Source organism: Salarias fasciatus, chromosome 6 (genome assembly GCF_902148845.1).
Source record: "Salarias fasciatus chromosome 6, fSalaFa1.1, whole genome shotgun sequence".
Lineage (NCBI taxonomy): Eukaryota > Metazoa > Chordata > Actinopteri > Blenniiformes > Blenniidae > Salarias > Salarias fasciatus.
Window position 1 is genome coordinate 37,263,867 of NC_043750.1, and position 25,084 is coordinate 37,288,950.

A 25,084-nucleotide genomic window follows, 5' to 3' on the forward strand; every position below is an offset into this window, starting at 1 on the left:
CAGTTTTATAGAATTTATTTTATAAGGCGCTGTTGACATGACAACCTTTTCAAGTGAAAACGCGTTAGTTTTCTTCATCCCAGAAAAGTTTTAAGTTTATACAGTAATGTTTTGGAAACGGTTTCCAAAAAGCTGCGTTTTCCCCTGTTCACTCAGATGCATAGTCAGAGTGTTTGTAGTGTCTCTGTGCACTATTGTCATGTGAACAGGCCCACAAAATTCTCTGTTTTCACTTGAAAATGCTGTGTAAATGAGCGAGAGTCTGCTCCTGGAAGTGATTGATCCCGGCTCAGGTAGAAGGAGTTCATTTTAAATTGATGGTTGTTGCGCTGGTGTTGGTAAAACCCATTTTTTCATCAGTGTGAAGAACTCCGTGATCTCGTATTACGTCACTGATCTGTTGCCGTCGCTGGTGTGAATCACGGTCTGACCCTGGCTTGATTTCTGTCCCTCTTCGTGTCTGCAGCCCTCCGGCGAGGCGCCAGCGCGGACGGCTCTCCAGGCCCTCTCGCCACTTACCCCCTCACCATCACCACCACCCCTCCTCGCAGGCCCCCGCCCCCCGCCCGTCCCCGTCAGAGCTCCAGGATGAGAACTACCACCACCACGCGCTTCCATCCGCGCACCAGGCGTACCCGGCGCACACGCCCAGCGCCTACGGTCAGCCGCCTGTGGCCGGCGGCGGGGGCGGGCTCAGAGGAGCCCCGCGCTTTCCACCCCCCCACCCTGTCGCCGAGACTCCTGCACCCGGCCGCCCACCACCACCACCACCTCACCACCACCACCAGCAGCATCACGCCACGCCGCCGCAGCCGCCGCAGCAGCAGGGAGCCGTGGTCATGGACTTACACGAGCAGGTCGGTCTCACAACTTTCCGGGGAGTCGCGGCACGTGAGCCAGGCGGTTAACCGAACGGCGTCTGTTTTCCAGCTCCAGCAGGGCAGCGTACCAGTCTCCTACACTGTGACCCCCGTCCCCCCCCGGCCTGGCGGCGCCGCTGTGCAGCGGTCAGCACCTCCCCCCCCTGCTCCTCCCAGCAGCAGGTGCCCACCTGCAGCGTGGTCTTCAGCACCGGACAGCACTACCACCCGGTGAGCGCCGCCGCCTCCCGGGATGGCGTGGGCTTGTTTGTTCATATGAAAGCACACTTTGTACTGTGCGCTTCCAAACATGACTCAACCGCAGAACAAGCAAACTGTGCACATAAAAAACCACAGGACGCGTTCCAGCTCGAAGAGCCGCCTTCCGTTTTCTTAGTTGTGGCTGCCACCTTGTGGCAGAATTGCAAACTGCAACTGCTGCAGAAATAAAGTGAATTTTCTCTTCTTCTCTGCTGCTCTTTTCCCAGATGCTGCAGGCGTGCTCCATGCAACATTTGCCGGTTCCCTACGCCTTCCCGTCGCTGCTGTCCAGTGACCCTCAGTTTCTGCTCCCGCCGCCGCCTCACCTGTCCCACCACGCGCCTCACCTCCCCACTCCCGGACAGTTCCTGCCTTTCCAGACGCAACAGCCCAGATCGGTACGGGAGGATTCAATCTGTGTGGCTGATCTGATGTCAAACTGTGATAAATACAACAAGACCGAGGAGATACCGAGGAAATGCTGTTATTGTTTCTTATTGCAAGAATACAGGATTTGTAAAGACTTTAAAATGCAGTCAATTATAACTCTGAATATTCTGCCTCTTATTGAATCAGACTACAGATGTTTCCACAGCCCCTGGGCTCTGATAGTATTTGGCTAATTAGAAATTATTTTAAATTCAAGAATTGACCCAAAAGTGAAAAAGCCTTGGTGTCACATCATTTCTGGAGTGATTCCATAAGGCTGATTGTTCAGAAGAAAAAACCAACGTTCACTCTGAAAACTCTTAACATTTGTGAAAAATGCTCCAGGATTTCTGATTAGCACAACAGTCTGTCTGACATATTTACACAGCTCTGTTCACGGTTAGGCGTGGCCTGTTTCTGGCTTTATTTCACGATTCAATGTAATCTGTCATCTATTATCCTCTATATTTCAATTAAATATTTGTACAGTGCCGAATACAACACAGTCATTTCGAGACACTCTTAACAGAGAAAAGCCAGAAGCTCCACATGGCAGCTGTGTCAGGAAAAACTCCCTTTAAAAAGGAAGAAACCTTTGCAGAACCAGGGCTCACATCATTTTCAAAAGGTTTTTGTGCAAATGTGAAACTTTCCTGAAACAAACAGGCAAAAAAAATGATGTGATTTTACTTTATTTGTTGTTGTGTAAACGGATCCTGTTCAGAATATACACATAAATCAAACCATGTACTTCAGATAACCTCATGGCTGTTTTGCAACACCAGTTGGAATTGGAAGAAGCAGCCGGGCGCTTCGTGCCAGTGTGCTTCTTCAGGATTCAGCAAGAAATCCTTCCTCCTCCGTAACTCCTGCTGTTCATTTTCAGCCTTTACAGAGGATCGAAAACGAAGTGGAGCTTCTGGGAGAGCAGCTCTCAGTGGGCGGCGGCTTCAGCTACGCTCACCATCATCACCACCACCACCACCACCAGCCCCCCTCCACCCTGGGCCCCTCCACGCCGCTGCAGTTCCTGTCGCACCACGACCCGCTGTCGCCGGAGCTGTTCACAGTCGTGAGTGTCCCACGGATCCGCTGTCGTAACGCGCTGCTGGAACCGTGACGTGACGGGTTCTCTTGATTCCGCAGCCCTATCCCCACTTCGTGCCCCGCCGCTTCACCAGCCGGCGGTACCGCTCGCAGCAGGCCGTGCCTCCGTCTCCCTACCACCCCAGCTTCCTCCCTTACTTCCTGTGAGTCTTTCTTTTCCTGGGTTGTGTGGGTAACATGCTGACCGTCAGTGAAGCGCGGTGTGTCTCAACGCGTGCCCTCTGAACCCTGAACAGGTCGATGCTTCCCGTGCCCCGAACGTGGCGCCCGCCATCAGTCTGGAGCTGGACGTGGACGACGGCGAGGTGGAGAACTACGAGGTAGGGCGAAACGCCGCCGCCGCCGCAGCCTTCGGTCCAGCTCGCAGTCGGCTTATCCTAACCGCTTACCGTGACCTCCTCCAGGCCCTGCTGAACCTCGCCGAGCGTCTCGGGGAGGCCAAACCTCGAGGCCTGACCAAGGCCGACATCGAGCAGCTTCCGTCGTACAGGTTCAATCCCAACAACCACCAGTCTGAGCAGCACTGTAAGTCCTGCTGTGCCTGTGCTTTGTTAGGGGGGATTTGAACCGTGTCTCCTTGGACAGTGCGGTGAAACTCTCCATCGTCCGCTGTCTTACAGGTGCGTGGTGTGTATGTGTGACTTTGAGTCCCGCCAGCTCCTGAGGGTTTTACCGTGTAACCACGAGTTCCACGCCAAGTGTGTTGATAAGTGGTTGAAGGTGAGAAAATTGTTGATTTCTCCCATTCTCTCTGTGTCTGAGTGTTTGAGGATAGAAATGACTGTTACAGAGATGATACGAGGTTAAGGGTTGAATCCAACATGAATCAAACAATGCACTCTATTGAGAACAGAGTCATCTCTCTCTGAGTGGAGTTTGCATGTTCTCCTTTATGCTTACAAGCTTCCTATATTCCCAAAACATGTAAACTAGGTTAATTTATCACCCTAAATATCCACGTGTGTGTTATGTTACCCGTTACCTCACAGCTGTGTTGTTGGATTGGAGAGATTCTCTCTTTTCTGTTTCAATGTCCAGTGTACTTGTTTTCTGGTGTTTGAGACATTAGTGTAACTTTCTTTGAGCAGCCGGCCCTGATTCGAAGCTAACGGCTGAGTGTATTGATTATGAACCGTCTTCCAGGCGAACCGGACCTGTCCCATCTGCCAAGCCGATGCCTCTGAGGTCCAGCGGGACTCCGAGTGACCTCAGCCCCGTTCCCTCGATCAGACGCTTCCGCCGACACACTCTGCTCCTTCCTGGACCAGCTGGACCGCTCGGTCTCCATCCCTCAGACCCCGATCAGACCTGGGATCAGCACTTTGCAGCGTGGAGGTTTCTCCGCTCCCCACCCGCCCTGCATACTGTTAAATGGCCTTCTGACACACAGACACGGTTCATGCGCAGGTGGACCTTTTTTTTTTTTTTTTACCGAGCACTTCGGACCCTCCGTCTTCGAGGCGATGGACAAAAAGAGACTTTATGGAAACAAAAGAGACTTCTGTATAGTAGTACTAACAAATATTGAGAGTAAATTTGCAGTCCAAAGATTATGATGAGTGCGTTATTATCCTGGTTTCTAATTAAGCATTCGCGGCGTGGCGTGCAGAGACTCTTTTTCACTCGCCGCTGGACGAGTCGGTTTGATTTCTCTGTGTTCTTGCATTCCTCAAGCATCCGAGCAGCCTGCGTGCGGTGAAGCCAAGATACTGTGTGTCACTGAGTGGAAAGATAAAACACTTATTTTATTTTATTTGACATGTTTTGCGGGGGCGTGCCAATGTGGGTATGAGTGTTACTCCTCCTGTGGTATTTATGCAGTTCATGTGGTACTGCGCATTCATTTGCTAAATTCCGCCTGGATTTGACTCACTGGAGGTCGGGAGGACGTGGTGAGATCAAAAATCAAAAGATTGTAAGCAGGGAAAACTTTTCATCCTTCGTTTTTCTGTCATTTCAACTTCGTCTTAAAGGTGCAGTATGCAAAGATAAAGTAATGCCACTTTTATGCATTAGGTGGCAGTAACGAGTCACGATCAGACCCTGTTTGTGTTCAGTTCACCTCTTTCATTGTCTGTCTCAGTTTGGATGGTTGTTTTTCAGCTTGTGGGGCTCGGTGTGAGATTTTTGGACTGAGGACAGACGGCGTTTACGGCACACCGTGTTGGAGGCCAGCTGGTCGGCTTCCCAACGTCACGACTGCAACCTGTAGCAAAACATCCATGAGTCATGTTCGTCATGTAAATTAAATTTTACATACTGTACCTTTTTTAACGTTTTCCCATCTTCATTTCTGTGTGTTTTGTGTGTGTGTGTGTGTGCGTGCGTGTCTGAAACGAGACAGTTTTCTTAAAGAAAACAAATCAGGGTGTTTTAACACTGTTCGGATTCAGTGAAGTTTTTGTTCATGTTCAGGCCCCGTTCACACGGCAGCGATTTCAAGTTAAAAACAGGTGTCCGCTTCCATGACAACGATGCTCACAGCTGTAGTACTTGGCGGTTTTGTAGTTGACAGTCGCTGTATTATCAGCTGACATCATTTTCTAAATGTTTCAATGTAAACGTGGAAACGAAAACGATGCCTTTCCACTTGAAGCGTCGTCGTGTGAACGGCGTCTCAGTTTACCAGTTTCCTTAGAAAAAGTGACCGTTTCTGTCTCGGTACCCTGCTGCGAGCGGTCACAGCGAAATCTGCTGCGTTCCGTCAGTGGATGCGACGCCTCTGCACTTTAATATGTAGATTTAGGACCTACACACCTTTTTTTTTTTTTTTTTTTTTCCCCCCTTTCTGAACAAACCACTGATGATATGTCGTCCGTTCTTTGTGCATGTGAGAACAAACGTGAACGCATTAAATATCTCCTTCAGATAACTCTTTGTTTGGATCACATTTTTGTTCCGTCTCTGCTAACGGTGTGTGTGTGTGTGTGTGTGTGTGTGTGCGTGCGTGTGTGTGTCGTGGGGGGACCTGCAGTGTCTTACATCTGAGATGCCTTTTATTAAACTTTGTTTTCCTGTCTCCTCACTGTCAACACATCAGATTCATTTATTCCCACCAGGATTATATTCCCAGAAAATGCAAACTAATATCTGGGATGTCTTTTTTTTTTTCTTTCCAATTGTTATTGTCTGAAACTTTTCTTTCAGTGTTGTGAGTTTGTAAAGTGATGTATTATCCACAGGAACCAATGGAAGTGGTTGTTCCTCTCCTCAGTTCTTTCTTTGTGTGCGCGCGCGTGGGTGAGTGTGTGTGTGTGGTCATATTGTGATTGTGTGCATCCGTTGGACAGTTTCTTTGTTGCTTGGTACACTAGCAATTACCTCAGTCCCATTTATTTATGTACTTTTTATTGTTTCTTTTGGAAAAAGATGGCGCAGCCTGTATGATTTCTGCTCGTGGATTAATCTTTTTCATGCAAGTCGGTGGGTTGTTTGAATATTTTTGTTTTCCTCCTATGAAATTCTGTCATTAAAACAGTGTCATAGTAGATTCATTCTGTATTATATCTGTAACCAAAATCATTTGAAGGCTTGTATGATGATGATGATGAAATTTTTAACAAACATTTGTACATTTTGTATGAGAGTTATTACTAGTAATACTTTATTAAGTAGTGCAATGATTTTTTTAATCCCTTACCGTGTCTTTTGGATTCAAAAGCTGGTTCAATAATAAATGTATAACTTCCTCTTCTAAAATATTGTGAGTCTGAGTGGTTTTTCATTTGTTTCGAGTCAACCCGGCGACCTTCTTGTTCAAAGGGCAAAACCACTGGTTCTCGCATGTGGTTTGTGTTCTCGGAGAACTTCACGTTTTCTAAAGATTTATATCTAAAAACATAACTGGACACATTTGATCCATAAAATTAATTACTGCATGTTTTCTGTGCATAAATGAATTTTGTTTTCTAACAGACCTTATTTTCAGAAAGAATGCCATGTACAGTTTAATACAATTTTTTGTTGTAGTTTTGGAGATATTTGATCCTTTTACTTGTGTCACCACAACACTTCATTGTATTTATTATTATGACAAAATAATTCTACAAAAAGAGCTGAATAGGATCAGAAAAGGTTTTTTTCACTTTAAAACAAGTATGTAACAAAAACATTTAAAATGTTTTATTTGACATGCATTTGCTAACTAAATACAGCAAGCTGAAAGAAAATCTAAGGATCAAAAAGTTACTGTACTAGTTCAAGAACCAGATGGTTTAAAGTGTGTGCTGATTTATTTTGTTGGTTAAGAACAACTCAAGCTGTTCACACAAGTATTAGAAACAAGACAGAACCAATTTCTTGCAAAATTATAACCTTATCGGTTCATACACCCCCATAAAAAAAAAATCACACGTGTCTCACTGAATTTTTCAATTTAATTTTCTTTTCAGTCAAATCTCCTACTGAAACATCCTCAATCAGATCTGAGGTGTTTCCAGGTCTGTCCGCTGGGGGGCAGTGCAGCTCTGCTCTACATTTATACTCTCGACTTCAGTTTATATCAGACATTTTTTATTTTTATTTTACAACCTTACATGTTACATTTTGTAAGTCAGGACAGTCAGATATGCTGAAAATTGATCCATGTTCATGTAAAAGTCTGACATTATTGACAGTCACAGAAATTAAGGTTAATAAACAACCTGGCATAAATCCATCAATCTGTGAAGATGTGGAGGTTTTCAATCTATAAACAATGAAGTGTAATTGGTGGATTTCAATAAATTGTTTCTTTAAATGTAAATTAAAGAGTAATCCTTGTAAAATTTACGATATTGCATCTCTTTGTTACTCTACAAAAAGTGTTTCAATGTAAGGGGGAAAAAAATCCCGAATTTATTAAGAATAAAAGTGTGTTTCACCTCCAAATTCAGAAGGATTTTTGTAAGAATGAGATTATAAAAGTGTGCAAATTCTTGAAATCACTTGTTACTTTAATAAAAATCCATCTAAAAACTAAGAAAAAAGAAATATTATTTGAAAAAGAGAAAATGCCTAAATGCATTAAAACCAGCTGCTTTGTGTCCGATTTGTGATAAGTAGTGTTTGAAGGAGAAAAGCATATTACGCTCCCAGTGAGTGTTTCCATGTAATCCCAGTTTATAGCAAGTGACAATAGACTATTTCTACACGCCATTAGTAGAATTATCTGAAACATCAAATCAATTTAAACTTTATCAAACATTTTTGGACAATAAATGTCAGCACAAAGTACAGGTTTAAAATAAACAAATAAAAATAGTGAAACCCACTCCTCTACTCACCCTCTGCCATTACACAAATGAATAAACAAAATGCCTAAAATCCTACAAAAGGTAAAAATAGGACATTACTTTTAAACCTAATTATTGAGATAGACTTTTGACTAAAGCACAACATCTGCAGTTATCTTTATCACCACTAGAGGGGTTTCATACGTTTTTTTTTTTTGTTTGTTTTTTTAAGTTTAGAGCTGTAGAGCTTTCTCTTATAGTGAATTCTACAATTTAATTTAGCAGACGCTTTTGTCCAAAGCGATGTACAACACAAGCAAGAATTCAGACATAAGAAGAAACCTTTAGTAATTGCTTCAATTGCTTCAAGTGCGATTGGTCAAAGGAGCTGAGTTGCACAATCTGCAGTGGGGTGTCTTAGCAGCATGGTGGAGTAGTGGCTAGCACTGCTGTCTCACAGTGACACACAGATTCATTTGTTCAATTCAGGTTGGTGAGTTTGCATGTTTCCCTTGATAGATAAGTACTGCAGTTTCCTTATAGTCTGAAAACACAAATTAGAAGTAAACTGGTTCCTGTAAATTACATAATGAGATGGACTTGACCAGGAAAGAGCAATGGGTACATGTCCTGCTCATGTTTTGGATGAAATATTGTGGATCTGTATTAAAACTTTAACATCTCACACTGAGCCCCCCCAGAAATTATTTAAATTAATGTGTCAAGTAAGACAAGTAAGAGTTTATTTCTAGATATAATGGATCACTTCCAGAACAAGAAATGTATGTTATTCTGAGAAAATCGTGCCAAGAAGAGAAAGAGATTCATGTTTCTGAAGACAGCTGAGTGTCTGTAAAACTCATTAGATTAATATAGATTGATTGACATGAGTTGATTCTATAGAGAGGTACTTTTAGACATGAAAAAACATACGTATATATGTATGTATGTATATATATATATATATATATATATATATATATATATATATATGTATATATATATATATATATATATATATATATATATATATATATATATATATATATATATATATACATATGTATGTATACTTTAAAGATGTGGAAAACTGGCAACTGAAAGTAACCATACACACATGTTCACAGAAAATTTCAATATGTATTTGGTTGCAGAAACAGTTTCACAGTTGAATCTTTCTTTCTTTCAACCCTTGTGTCTTTAAGGATTCGTTTTAAGATTTTTATTGATCAATGCTAGATTTTAACTAGCAGCAACATTGTGGAAATGGGGCCTGTGAGCACTGCTGCTCCTTTATATGATTACCAATACACCATCTTGTGGTGCACTCTTGTATTGCAAGACTAAACAGCATCAGCAAAGATTTATAACTTGCTGATTTTTGCAGGAAAAAAAATCAACAATACATCACAATGCTGTCCCTGAAATGAAAATGACTGTTTTGGTAAACAGCTGACGAGGACTGTCATAAAGAGCAGATTTTGAGAAATGAGAAACTCCTAAGTAGATGCCCCTGATTTACACGATGGTGTCCTTTACGCCTGCAACATCACATTTTAAAACCTTCTGACTACTCCTGTGCAGTGCAGATTTGAGTTTTTCTTTTTTTTGTACATTGGCTGGAGTTGCACTTTGATTTTTTTTGGCTTGTTCCAAAACTTTCTTCTGTCTGAATAATTGCAGCTAAATTCGGCTACTTTGTTATCATCAAACAACATGAAATGGCAGCGATGGCCTCTGATGTTTGAGTTGCATCTGACAACATTTATCAGGTGTGTGGAGAGCGGCGCTGCATCTCCCCAGGCTTCACTCCCGACTCCATCGACTTCACCTTATCACATCACCCCACACCTCCCATTAGTATGCCTTTTACACTCAGATCTACTCCTCTCTCCCGGCCCTCACCCCCCGGCCCCTCCGGCTGAGCTGTGCATATCTAGTTGGATGCGAGCCATCCAACTCAGACCCGCTGATGGAGTCCCTCCGCCCTGCACACCACCCTCTGCTATGCACTACTGCAAAGGCGGAGTGCCGGGCGGACTCTTACTGCTGATGAACTCTTGATGACTTCTCCTTTAGTGTCTTAGGAGGATTTTAGAAAATGATCAGCCAAAGATCAGCTGGTGCATGAAAATTGTACCGCAAACTGACCATCACTCATTCAACAGGATGTCGGCTTTCATGGCTTTGGACTGACATCGGCCTACAGGGTCACTGCTACTTCACATCCTGAACTGTGTTGCTGTTCAGATTGTTTGTTTTTGTGTCATGTCCGTCTATCTGATGCAGACACAATACGTCACTGACAGATGAAAGTAAATTACCTTCCATTCTCGCTCGGTTACTTTCCCTATGTGACTGATCTACTTTTTAATCTCTTTTCATTATGAGCAAAACCAAACAACAGAAACAACAAAATGTCAGTTTTAAGTAATTTGTTTGACAGTGGTGCAATTTTATAAATACAGCTTTTCAAAGGCAATTAAAAGTTTAATTAGTCCCTCAAGAAACAAACTTAGGCTGTTTTCATGACATTTCAAGTGAAAACGCATTATTTTTGTGTTTGTGTTCGCCAAAAAATTTTGTGTTTACACCAACATTTTGAAAATGATGCAGTTTTTATGTTGGGCCAGTAGTTGGTGCTGTTGGTTGTTTTAGAAATGAAAGCACACACACAGAGAACAATGCACTATATATGGGAGAACACAGACATTCGTATTGACAGACAAGCAAGTTGGATTGTTATTATGGTGACTGTCAACTCTCCAGGAGTCCAGGAGAATCTGGACTGGGACTCATGACTCCCAAAATGCAATGGAAGTTTTGCATTGTCACTTGAAAACTTTGTGATGTCAATCTAAATGCGTCTAAGATGCATTTACTTTGCGTATAATGAGTTGATAGGCTAACATTAGCACTTTCACCTGAGATTTGAGATTGAAATGTAAAAAAAAAAATGTTATTTGTCACTAACTTGCCAACCTTTGTCATGTGCACACACAGCAGACCTCATCTGGACAAATACAGATTAAAAATAGACCTCTATAAAGGTCTTAACACCTTCACCTCCCCCCGTGTAACTTGTTGATTTATGAATCCCCCAGCACACATTGTGTCCTTGCTACAGATACATAAATATGACAGGTGTGATCTGTGCACTTTTATTTATCAGCCTGGAAGCTGCGAGACCGAAGCAGTGATGGAGCAGTTGCTGTAAAATGTGGCACCCTTGTGCCAGTTAACTTGACTGAGGCAGACATTCACTTCCATTACAGCAGATTGAAATCTCCACTGGGCCGTGTAAGGGAGTAATGTGTTACTTATATGACTCGGATTGTGAGGGATTTACACACATGGTGCCCCCATCAACTATAGCATAGATGTAGAATTTTCGTTAGTTTAAGGTTTGACAGGAATAGTTCTAATAAATGAGATTAAGTTTAATTGAGAAGGAAACAAATACATAGATTTATGTTTAGTATTATCGGAAAAAATGACAACTGTACATCTCCAGAACAATAAGAAAGTGACAGAAACTTCCTCTGTATGCTTGACAGTTGTTAGTTGCTGAATCTGTGATGGTTTATTCATCAACCACCAGCAAAATGTCTAAAAGAGGTGCAGTCTGCTGTTCATGTCTTCCACACATTACTGCCTTCGCGCCCAGCTCTGCCTCTTTCCACCGAGAGTGGTCTGCGACATGACTCTTCTCTTACTGCGATCGTCGCATGTGCCCGTTCCAACTCATAAAAATATTCATGTGTGAACTGAATGCACACCATGCTCACAGATATAAAACCAGAGCCCACATGTGCAGGGTATGAACTCCACAACTGGAGGATTCTGAGGTGAGGGTGGAAGGAGAAACACTGAATTTTTCTAGAGATGCACCAGTACAAGTACGAGTACTAATATGTAGCTTCTTGCCAATACTGAGTACTGATAAGTATCGGTAAGTACTTATAAAATGCCATTCGGCCTAATTTATGGTGGAATGGATAAGTAAGCAACAAAAATCTGACCAATCACACAAGGTACACAGACCACACAGCAGGAGAAAGTTCGCCCTGGACAAAGGTGCCAGGTGGGTGAGTTCTGTTCTGACAGAACAGACGTTCCTTATTAGTGGGTGAACAATCCAACACTTGGTCAATCCTACTTCACAATGAAAGAGGCGACACTGAAGGATGGTTGCAGGCCATGAAAATGCTGCCGCTCCTGGGCAACTGGCTGATTTGTGCACCGTCATGAGCTCAGGTGGTCCGGGATACCGCCAGGTTCCTTGCATATGTGGCTCAGTTAGGCCTCAGGGTTAATCCACATAGGTCTTGCCTGAATCCCTCTCAGTGAGTGACGTTTATTGGTATGGCCTTGGGCACCATGACCATGGAGGCCCAGCCTCGCAGAGTAGACAATTTTCTTCACCTTCACACACTTTCCAGAGAGAGACAGGTTGTTGCTGCACGTTGCTTTCCCACATAAGTCTAGGCAAGCGGATGTCCATGGCAGCTGTGGTCACGCGGGGTTTGCTGTCATTGCACACCCTGCAGAGGTGGCTGAACGGCTTCCACTGGGATGCCAAGTGGCACCATCACAAGAAGCTTGGGGTGTTCCAGCAGTGTATCTTGGCCCTGGTCCCATTGGGAGACAGGACTTTGTTCTCAAGAGGCGTCCCATTGGGTATGGTCTGAGCTCGAAACGAGACTGACACCACAGTGCCAGTCTCTCAGGGAGGGGTGCCATTTGGCAGCATACAGCATTTCAGGGACAGTGGTCTCTGTGGAACAGCACAGATCACATCAATGTGCTGGAACTGTGAGCAGTACACCCAGTCCTTGAACACTTCTTGTCATGACTGAACGGAAGGCACACATTTGAATGGTCACACAGCACATTGGCCGTCTTCCACATCGGCCACCAGGGCAGCACCATGTTCACCCGGCTATTGCAGGTCTCTCAGCAACTTCTTAGGTGGGCTGACCCCTGTCTGGCCAGCCTGTGGGCCATGTATCTTCTGGGGGACTTGAACCAGCTGGCAGACCCCCTCTCCCATCGGAGTCCTCCACCATGTGAGTGGTGTCTCCACCCGTTACACTCAATTTGAGGTCTTTTCAGCATCGATCATCGATCACTTCACCTCAGAGGTTTCAACCCACGGTCCACTTTGGTTCTCCCCGAGGGAATCCACCAGCCCTCTGGGCCAGGATGTGCTGGTGCACCATTGGCTATAGGGCCTCCTTCACATCCTGCTCCCTCTGATCTGGCAGACACCCCAGAGAATTCTTTAAGAAGGCCACATGCTGTTGCTGGTGGTCTTCTAGTAAGCTCAGGCATGGTTTATCTTGCTGCACAGACTCTCACAGTGAACCATGGCATATCCCCAACAACAGGGATCTGTTGTCTCGACACGGACGTAGGTTGGCACTCCGGTCCTCACCGTTTCCGCTTATGAGTTTGGCTACTGAGAAGCCCACAATGCTGTAGGGCAGCTGTATGGAGCCTGTCAGGAGGACCATTCTGAATACCAGAGTGCCGCCCACCTGGCTGCTGTACGACAATAGGTGGAGGTTGTTAAGTGGTGCAACATCTGCAAGGAGGACCTCATGCTTTGCCCAGTCTCCATGGTCTTAGATTCCTTGCAGTCTATTCTGAAAAGAGATCAATCTCCCTCTACCTTAAAGGTATATGTGGCAGCAATATGGAGCTGCAAATGGCACAGCTGGGAACCACAACCTGCTATCGGTTCTTCTCTGGCTCTGAGGCTTCAACCCTCAAGAGCCCCATGAGCTCTAGCATGGCTCCTGCGCTTACTCCTGGAGGCTCGGTGTCAGCCTCCCTTTGAGTCCTTGGTGACAGCAGAAGCTACAGGGGGGGCATGCAAGACTGCGTTTGTACGGGCCATTACCTCGCCGAAGCGTTTGGGTGAGTTACACGCTGTCTATCAACCCATCATGCCTGAGGTGGCACCTGGATGGTATCGATGTCACGCTATGGCTAAAGGGGGTACCCATGTATTGCTTAGAGAACATTCCTAACTTTCATATTTGGGAACCTCATGTCTTACTGCAACCTTAAAACTAACTTCAGCAAGTTTCCTGTAACCTTCACCATTAACTTGAGTAGTTCTATACTCTCTGATAGTCATTGTACAAACACGTCTGCCACTCATTTCTCATGATACACATTAAACTAGTGCAAGTTACAGTATGTAATGACATTTCTTCATTGTTCCACTGTCCTGTTATTGCCAGTATAACACAGGTGGAGCAGGAGGGAACAAACACTGCCTCAAAAACAGAATTTACAGTCCGTCTATTTAGTTTAGTTGATTGTTGGAAAAAGCAAAAGATAAAGGTAGCAGTTTTCCTTGAGAGTTGTAAATTTTTGTCCTGGTGGTCCATCTGGTGAGAACTGTGTGTCTTCCTCTTCCAGTCACCTATGTCCTCTAACATACACAACATGTGCCTAACTACTGTCACCAAATGACCAACTAGCAACAAAAAAACTCAATTAACTAAATAACCTGCCAAAAATAAGCATGAATGTGTAATAAGAAAAAAAAACAACTTTTTTTTTTTTAGTTTTTGAGCACAAGTCCCAAGAGTTTCAATAACTGCTCAATAAAGGGTAAAATCTGGAAAGATAAAAAAAAAAAAAGAGTTGAGCACAATAAAACCATGAAAACATGTTGGTGTTTGCAGTTATTCAATAATCACTGCAAAAGGAATACACAGTACCAATTAGTGATAATGATTTAAGAGTAAAGTTCCTGCTTTCTCTCAAACTATTCAAAATTTCACTGGCTTAAGCCCGGCGTGAGCCTGCATAAGCCCCTTAACTTGATGTAAAAACTGACTTGATGGATGAATGAATGCAGTCGTACAGCTTCAGCACCATGATGCTACTGATGGATGGATGGGTAAATGGATGTGATTTACATTAAATATCAACTGAGCTGTTCTTTCTTTATTTTTTTGTCCAACACCACCTTACACAGCTGAAGCCAGGTGACTAGCCTCTCACATAAACACATACACAGAGAACATAAATTGTCCAGTTAACTTAACAAGATTGTTTCTGGACTTTGACTGGAAGCATGCCTTGCAAGAATGGCATGCCATCAAACATATCTACTATAATAACTGTTAAATACTTTTCTTGAAATCATAATAATCTGTTCAACTTTTCAATATTTCACTAAAAGTTCTTAACAATGACATTTATTTACCTCCCATGACAGAAAAGCAAATAGAGTTTTGCACAGTATACCGCACAAGATGTAAAGACTCAGATGAGTGAAACTACAACAGGTTTTTGGCTCTTGAGTTAGCACAGCCCCAGAGGAGAATGCGTAACTGGACGGCTTTTGGTTATTTCTTTTGTTTGTTATAAATACTTTATATTCCTTTGATGGCTGACGCTGCCAGGTCATCCACTGTGGTTTCCAGACACTTTCAGCTCATGTCAGGTAATGCAGTTTATGCTTTTATTGATGGAAATGGACTGTATCTCATTCAAATGTGCAAAAAGTTTAATTTGCATGAGTGTATAATGATGAATATTTCTTGTTAGATCTCATTCAAGAATGATTTCTTTCACTCATGTCTTTTCAGTTTACCATCATGTCATCAAATATCAGTCTTCTACACCTTCTTAACCACTTTAGGGTGACAGGAGCCTGGAGCCAAGAATTAGTGCCACATAACATCAAATGGATGTTTTTGAAGGAAACCAGATCATCCAGAAAAGACGCCCCTTACACACCGGGAAAAACACGGAAAGGCCAAAAGCCTGGACTCAAACTGTAAAGTTTTTTTTTTTTTTTTTTTTTTTTTTTAAGAGAGAATGTAAACCACTACATGAAGTCTTAGTGCATGTGCACAATGATGCAGTGTTTGGATACATGCACACACAAGTTATGCTTCTCTGCCATGTGGGATACACTGACTTTTATATTTCTTACAGACATGACAATTTTCCAGTGTCCAATTATTTTCACTAATTGCATATTTGCACTATGGAGTGACCCAGGAGCCCTAAAACCGCACGATTTCCACGAAGTCTCGAGTTGATGCTTATATTTGTTTAAAGTAAGCAAATTAATACCGATCCCATAAAGTTGGAAATCATTTTCATGCTGGCTCGTTCTCTGCTGTTTGCTTAGGTAGACGTAGCCACAAAACTTTAAATATAGAATTACATTATATACAGCAGGTTATCGTGTTTATTCCTACTTCATCGTTATTCCTCAGCCGATCACTATTCCCATCTGTTTATTATTTCCAGCGCGATCTCAATGTCAGAGCGCGAACAAACACAGTCAGAAACACACAGCGTGCTTCCCCCTCCTCCTGCTTCACCTCCTCTCTTCTCCGAGCCACTGGGAGTTTTATGGGGGGGAATCAACGTCTTGTTCGGCCTCTTGACGGACTTCAGCTGCCCGCTGCCGCTGGCTGTGACCCGGAGGAGCCGGTGCGTAACGCGCGCCGCGCCCCCCGGCTGCGCGCTCCGCGCACCGCATCCAGCAGCTGGGCCAGTCTCGTAACTTTCAACGGCACAGGATGAACTTAAGGTAAAGGCTGGCGCTTCACTTCACGCACAGAAAAGAGCAAAGTAGATTTATTTTTCCGGGACGGCGGCGGAATCAGCAACAACGTGGCGCACGTGTGGACCGTCGGATTTGGATGGAGAGCGATTTCAAGTCCCAGCTGATGTGAAGGAGCAGCGCGCAAACGGACATCCAACGTCTTGGAAAGTGGTGTGAAATTAAGACTCATCATGTTGCCACTTTCAAACAAACATTTTCGGGTAAAAACATTAAAATAGTTACCAAAGTTTCTTTTTTCCCCCTCTGCTTTTCGCATTGCGCAACCATCGGAGATAGATTGTGGACCATATGTGTGGCAACAGCACGAAAGAAGACTGACTCTGTCACGACGGAATATACATACACCGTGCAATCAGTTCATTTGAACAGTTCCTTTTGGTGTTTACTATTTTTTTTAAGAACAACGTTTGAAAGTTTGCGCAAAGAGATGAAGACCACACTGCGCTCCTGCTCATTATCCTCTCTCTCGCAAGTAAGTTCTTTTATATTCTACATATTTATAAGCATGTTTGGTTAAATAATGAGGAATTTGTGCTTGGGAAGTGAGCAACAATAATTTCTGTGATTTTAGTAACTCTCAGTGGTTTAAAGGAGACCAGAGACGCTGTCCATGGTGCTGATTTGGAACATTACGCACAAATCTTGAATAGATTTGAGTTGCAAACACACTCAACACACCCCCTCCCCCTTCTCTCGCGCACGCCCTTTCACGCACGAAACCCACGACTTAATTAGGTTCCGTTGAACTACAGGAGGTATTAACATTTAATCAAACGCCGGAGCTACTTACCAAATGCGCAGTAAATGTTCACCATCACAAGCTAATTTGAACTTTGTCTGCTTAAATTGCCTTACACTGCCTGAAGAAGAAAAAAGAAGGAGCGCAACCTAATTTTTTCTTGAGTAGACTGCTGATTTAGTTAAAAAAATACTCCAACTTCAGCCTGACCTGGTTACATGTCTTTAATTTATTGCTCAGAGAACAAAAGCTTTACAAACTATACGTGTCTTGCATGGTTTAGATAGAACTTGATAAATCAGGCAACTTCATTTGTGTATTACAGTTTCGGAACCAGGTAATCAAAAGGTGGTTTAAATCAACAACAACAAAAAGAAAGAAAGAAAAAAAGACAAGAAAAAAGAAAGAAAGAAAAGAAAGAAAGAAAGAAAGAAGTGTTAAAGGGACAGTGAAGCTTTAAATGGGCCCAGTTTGCATGCAATGTTTTCAAATGAAAATGCAAAACCTTCGTTGAGTTTTTTTTATTTATTTTTTTTTTTGGTTATGTTTACCCAGCGACTGAGCCCGGAGCCACTGAAAACGCAACTTATTTGAAAATGCCTCAGTAAATAGTTCTTCTGCACATGCTCTGTATGTCGTGACTCCCAGGCCATATTGTCCTGGGTGGTATTTTCAGATGTGAGTCACAGTAATAATCCAGACTGGTCATCTGTTCATATGAATATCCAATATTCTCCCATTGTTAGTATACTGTATTGTTCTGGTTTCTTCACAAAAACAAACAACAGCACCCACTAGTGGCCCTACATGAAGACCAGTTTCAAAATGTTGTGTAAACGTGAAACTCTTCTGAAACCAAAAAAGCAAAAATAGTAAGTTTTCACTTGAAACATTGCATCTTAATGAAATCCCATATAGGGTTTCTTGTCTGCTCAATTTATCATTTAAGAGTTAAATTAAAATGAGAATCAGCCTTTAACTCATTCATTGCTTTTCTGTACTTTTGATATATTTCTAAAGTTGAAACTCCTCAAAACCATTAAACCGATGAGTCAACATCAAGGACAAAACCCTGGTGCTTTCAGTCGTACCTGTGCTTTCATTAAATTTCATTATGTTATATAACAACTTCCCAGTGTGTCTGTGCAGTTTAGATTCCAGTTCGGTAAAAGGCTTGTGGTAATTATCTTACATAACCTGCCCAATCTGTTTGTTTAGTTTAAAATCAGATCATCTCCCTGGACATCACGAGACAGTTATGTTGTGCATGTTTGCATAGGGCCATCAGTTTTGGACTGAAATGAACCACGGTGACACACTTTACAAAACTTCTATGTCAGAGAGGGTGTGTGCAGTTCATACTCGTAAGTAAAAGCAGATGGGTGCTTTGAATAATTTACAGAAGGCTATTTTATACCTACCACTAAGGAAGCATCATCCTCCATCTTTTAGGGAAAACACACAGGCACTGACGTCTCGCTGTCCCAAAAGGAGGACGCTCTTTTACCAACATGACCTTGATTTGGAGCGTTATTCATAGGGGCTAAAGTTTTGGAGGATGTTTAACAGATTAAAACTGATTTAACTTGGCTGTAAGCCAGGGGTGCACTGCAATATTCATTTAAATAATAGAATCACCGTTAAAATATCCATAAATAAAACAAGTCGTTGTCTATTGTTGTTCGTATATCCACAAAAATCCACTCTGACAAAGATTTCCTCCGACAGCCAACACAGTCATGCATTACTGTGCAGCATCCATCAAGGCAAACATACGCTGGAATCCAGGTTTAAAAGATTTAGAGGGTATAATACACCTAGAAGGCGTCCCGCACGTCTGCGTGTCTTCCACCATGTTGTTGTGAGTGTTTGCATCTCCCTGAAGGTTAGGAGACTCGACTGGGCCATGTTCTCTGTAATGATATTTGGCAACATTCCTCAGGTCTTTAAATGACATGTAGAGATTTAAAAACTCTGCATCTTCAGGTAACGGGAGACATTTATGAGGGTAGATGCACTCATAACACTTTCTAACAAGTACTTACATCTGGGTTGTAACTAATGCCCACTACTGATCTGGATACGTAATATGGTGATAATTCTTAAAATAACCATTAAAAACCTTGAATTTCCTTCACATTGGTGTTCACACATCTTTCACTTTTTGATCAATTATCACCATATTATTGAGATTTCTTGAGGGTGCTCACCACGCCTCGACTGTGCCACCCAAACTGCTTCGTGACTAACCCGCCTTGCGTTGTTGAGTTAGACGAGCTGCGACACTTTTGTAGTCTGCATGCACAATTCAGCTCCTCAGAAAGGCACAGACTTACTCTCTCATCAGCATAGCACCAAATGGCAAGTAAAACGGGCAAACCAGTTTTCACATCTTAAGTTACACAAACTGGAAAAGTTATTTGATCACGGCTATCGACGATTTACCTTTCTGCACAGTTCTTATTTTTTCATAACAGCTTTGTTTCAATAATTTCACACAAATGAATGTAATTCTTTTTTTTTTGGTTGAAGTGATTTAAAAAAACAAAACGTCCTGATTAAAAAAAAAAGGTAATGCTGGTTCAGGTTACAACTCCTCCAGTGACCGACATTGTGTCCAAATATGAACAAAGAATTGCTGTCATTATTGCTCTATAGGTAAGGCAGGGGGTCCAACATAAGGCCAAAATCGGCCCACAAAGAAGCACCAGTCAAACCACACAGCATATTGTAAGAATTTCAAAGAAAATATTTCCCTATTTTAAAAAAAACGATTTTCCTCGAGTAGCAGAAACAACGCAGCACTGACACCTGAGCTGAGATATCAGTGATGCCGCTATGAATGATGAAACCTTGTTGCACCAGGTTTGATTAAATCTGACTTTATGTTAATATTGGAGTCATTTTCTGTACTATTTGGTTAGTTTTGCAAAAATAAAGACATTTCCATCACATATACTCTGCGCCACAACAAGTAAAACTTTAAAGTTTAAATTTAAAGGTTGTCATAGCAGGATTTTACAAGTTCAAGCCATTCAAGATGAAATCTGACTGTATGTGGCCCCTGAACTAAATTGTGTTTATCACTCCTGATTTAAGGAAAACGTTCCTCTCTATGCAATTGACACTGGTTAACCTCAATAATTACCATGTTGAAGACATGCTGTAGTTAAACATCACCCCTGAATGACACCAACTCCTCTTCAGATGAATTCTGAATGTGATTTGTTATTTTTATCTTCCTCGTACACAGACAGATTCCTCAGGTTTCTTTGTGACCATTAAAATAAACCCACGAATGATGGTTTTTCATTTCTAATAGAGGCACTTGCGTTTCCTCAACAGAAGACGTCAGCCTGACGTGAAACCCCGGAACAGCAGGGAGCTGCTGATAAAAGCACATCTGTGCTCGTTCAGGCTCGTCCACATGTAATCTGAAAAAAACAGATGATTCTCACGGTGCAGAAAGGGAAGTGGTCCAAGTATTAAACATTAGCTGTTGTCAGTCAGCTTGACAGCCGAGACACAAAGTAGGCATTGAAATCCAAGAGAGTGGGGTCAGAAGCATTTTTCCTCTAACTTATTCATGCCATCACTTTTTTACATAACCAATAATTTCGGGGTGAGAAGACACGGCGCTCCAGGGATCATCACAGAGGGAAGGATGCATGAATGACTTGTTTCTTCTCTTTCTCTAAAACCCTGCAGTGGAGCGTCAGATTGCAAGACACACACCCAAACTTTCACTGAGGATGTGTGATACAGCCCAAACCCTTTGGTAAACTAACTTGTTTATACACACACACACCCGGATGTGTGTGTTGTAGTATTAAGAATAAAAAGAAGACGTCTCGCTCTTTGTTCCAGAGTTAGTGGTTAGCTGCAGGACAAACACATGGCATTTATACACAACATTAGTGCCTGGCTGACTGATTGTGTTCTTTTTAAGGGAGTGTGCAGAAGTTAAGTGCCAGGAAGTCTGTAAAAATTAGTCTTTGTTGGTTTTTGATTTATTTTTGTTGTGAAAACAAACTATTAGCAGATAATGAGGACAAAGATTTAAGTTCTTTACATATTGTCATGATCAACTAAACAAAATAAGAAGAAAAAAGGTAACAACATACATAGGATGGTTGGAATAAAAATTAATGTTGCAATATAATCACATTATAATGATCAAATGAGCTGCTGCATAATGCAGCCTCGTAAACAACTCGTAGCTACAGTCATTTTCAGTAGTAACTGTCTGGCTTTGTGAAAATGTAGACATTTCCATCATTCTGCACCACAACAAACACTTTACAGCCTATATTCAAAAGTTGTTATGACACTTATTTATCAATTCTGTCCACCAGAGATGAAATTGAAGAGAAAATAGTTGGAATCAAAGGAAAAAAGACTGAAAACCACAGTTTTAGATTTAGATAAGGCAGGTGGGAACAAGTCAGAGAAGTTTACTCTTCTTTCTGTTCCTTATCATTCAGGAATTTGTCTGTTCAATTAATTATCTGTATATATATGTTTTTATTATGTTTTGGTATTTCAAATAGATCTGTTACACCACCTCATTAACCAGAGGATTCGTATGCCACACATCGATGGAACACAGTCATAAAGGTTTTTCCGCCGTCTAGTTTCCCTGCAGGCAGCAGGGCAGAGAATGCAGAGGAGCGGCTGGTGAACTACCTGTTGGGTCCGGAGCGCTACAACAAACTGATCAGACCAGCTGTCAACAAGAGCCAACAGGTCACCATCTCCATACAGGTCTCTCTCTCCCAGCTCATCAGCGTGGTGAGTACAAACCTCCTTCATCCAGTGAGTCCACGAGGAACTGTAGTTCCATATAGAAAGCCCCCATGGTCATGCTTCCTCTTCATAATCCATCCATCTATCTGCTGTTGTGTTTTATTTGATCAGTGTTGCAGGATGCTGGAGTCCATCCCAGTGTGCAATGCTCTAAATGTGGTGTTCATCACCGACAGGTTGTCAGTTCCTCACAGAACAAACACACAAATGCTCACGTCTGCAGACAATTTGGAATCAACATTTTACCCTCACATGTATGTTTTCGGACTGTGGCATGAAACCAGAGTGTGTGGGGAAAATCCATGGATCGGATTCCTTATTCGATGTATTTTTGATATCTAGAGAAAAGTGCTGTAATATTAAAGAACTTTAAACTCTCATTCACACTCTTACACATGTTTTTAAAAATTTACCAGCCATAAAAAACTAAACAAATCCAGTCTAAAATAGTATGGAAATTCAGAAAAAATTAAATGTAGACAAATGAAAGCCCAATAAACAAAAAGCTGCTATGTTATTTCTATTGCTAAGCTGTTTTTTTCAAAATATTTATTGTGTTCTATCATCACTTTTGAAACATGCATATCTATGTATAAATTCATTAATAATAAATAAGACACTTTTCCTGTTGTCTTCGGCCATTCACTCTGACCCAACAAGGAACCCAAATGTCTTGTAGCTGACACTGTCGTAGCTTTGCATATCAGCTCTCTCTCAAATTTCTGTCCAAACTCTTTGGAATTCTCAAATTCTCTGGACAAACTGAAAAGAAAAGGCTCCTTTTTTGGCCATTGAGCGAAATTGTTTAATTGTCTGCTGATAAAATAGTATCCCTCCGATTCTGAGCTGGCATGCGGTTTCGGTGACTAGCTTTGGCTGTGGAGAAGCATTACCCCGTCTCTCATGGCCACCGCAGGTTCTCCCGACACTCCTTGAAGGGAAGACTTTTCAGATGGCAGTAAATCTCTTGCCCTGGACCTTCAACATGCCTCTGTTTGGAAGAAATGTGACTAAATGCTCTGCTGGTTACAATAAAAAGGATGAATGGGTGCAATGTTTCTGTGATTTATGAGTGAAGACGATTGTACAGCCACTGTAAGGTAACACGATACACACTAACCGATGTTACACTAAATCCATGAAGTAACACAAAACAACCCCACTGAAGGCAGCGCAAGGCTTTGCTTGGTCTTCAGGCATTGTTTTTTCGTAAAGTGTCAGATGTTACAGGTCTGATAACTCCAGTGTGACGTGAATGATAAGAACATGGCATAAAAATAACTCCGACTCCACATGAAGGGGCTTTTTTTTTTTTCCTCTCCTGCTTTTGCTCACATTTTCATCATTTCACGGTGATCTCACCACTCAACACACATTTTCCACTGCAAAGATTTTGTCTTTTCAAACAGAAAACAAACACAAAGGGTGATACTAATGACACACGTGATGGCTCAGGTCTGTTTGTGATTCCAAAAAAAGGCACGGAAAGCTGACATTGTAGAACTGTGAGTGAGAGGCAGTGCCACTCAGTCTCCATCTGAGCTTTTTCTATTGTGGCATTTCAAAACACTGTCCTTACAAAAGGTTTTTTTTTTTTCTTTTTTTCTGACTGTCATGGGGTTTAAATAGCTGGCGAGCTTGTCAGTGAACGTACAGATCTACAGATTGTCTTAATCCACTCCCACGCCACAACCACAGCCTTCCACAACCCTACACAAGAACGTATAGGTGACAGGTGTGACCGAAAAATTCTGAATGTAGCTTCTATACACCCATACATGCTCAACTCGTCGTCTATATTCGGCACTTACGACTGCCATCATTTTATCTGGAGCATGACTGAACTTGAGCCAAAACTGGATCATTCCCGAATACAGGCGAATGTTAGCTCACCTTGCTAAAGAGTCACTGTATGAATAATTGAATTGTGGAGTTAGTGGAGGACATGGTCCCTCTCTTTTCCTGAAAGCCTTGCACCCGCCCAGCATCAGTCCCTCAGCTACCAGGAAGCGATGGGACGAGTGTGTCCACTGAATATCTGGATGGCAATAATCCTCCGCCTTCCAGCCTCAGAGAAAGAACGTAAACAACTTTATTGCTGTAATGTCAAAGTAACTGTAAGCTCCTTTGTGACATTTATAAAGCAATTGGAAAGTGTGTTTGTTCGACTCAAAACGCTCATGTTTTTCCATTTGGCACCTGAAGGTATGCTTTGATATTTGGGTTTGACCTTCAGTGTGTTTTGTTACTGCCAGCAGAAAACATAAAGTGAAATGACAAAGCGTAAAAGTCATTGTTGCTTTCTTGCAGAATGAGCGGGAGCAGATAATGACGACCAATCTGTGGCTGTTTCAGGTACAGGCCCGTACTGTTTCGACTGTTTGTACAGTTATCAAGATGCACGGTTTGCTGGTCAGAAACGAGGCTTCTGGTTCTCTCCCTGCAGGAGTGGAACGACTACAGGCTGAGATGGGACCCAGAAAAATACGAAGGCATCAAGAAACTACGAATCCCGTCGAAACACATCTGGCTTCCTGACATCGTGCTCTACAACAAGTGAGTGTGTGCACGTCAACCCACTCAAGATTTGGTGTGGGGCCCCTAGTTTTGAAAATGGCTGTCACTACCAGAGGGTCAGTTTAATACTGAGCCCATCTGCCACAACGATTCAGGAAAGGGTTGGCACTTCCAATCAATTTAGTAGAAATGCTCCTCTCTGCAGAGGCCGTCAGGCTTTGGACCTGTCGGCGGCTGAGGTTACTGAGACGGCAGCCTGTTGTTCCGCACTAAAAGAGTTTATGTTTCCAGCGATTACTTTGCAAGGTCAAAACTAACAGCTAATCTAAAAAAAAAGCCTTTTCTTTGCAGTGTTTTCTAATGTTTTCATTTTCCCAAATCAGAGCTCGTCTAATTGTTACACTGCCATTACATGGGAGAGGTTAAAGCTCTCTCTAATTAAGGCTGTGATTAAGTGATTAAGTGATTGAGGCACTTGTGGAGAGAGGATTGAAGGAAGTAGAAATAAAAAGACAGAGGTTTACAGTCCAGTTCTTGCTGGTAT

The 25,084-nt window shown here is 42.4% G+C and overlaps 1 pseudogene; it reads left to right on the forward strand.

The window, feature by feature from the left end:
• The window catches only part of LOC115389870 (E3 ubiquitin-protein ligase RNF38-like), a 45,623-nt pseudogene extending 21,040 nt beyond the window's left edge, over positions 1–24,583 (forward strand).
• The last annotated feature ends 501 nt before the right edge of the window (positions 24,584–25,084 follow it).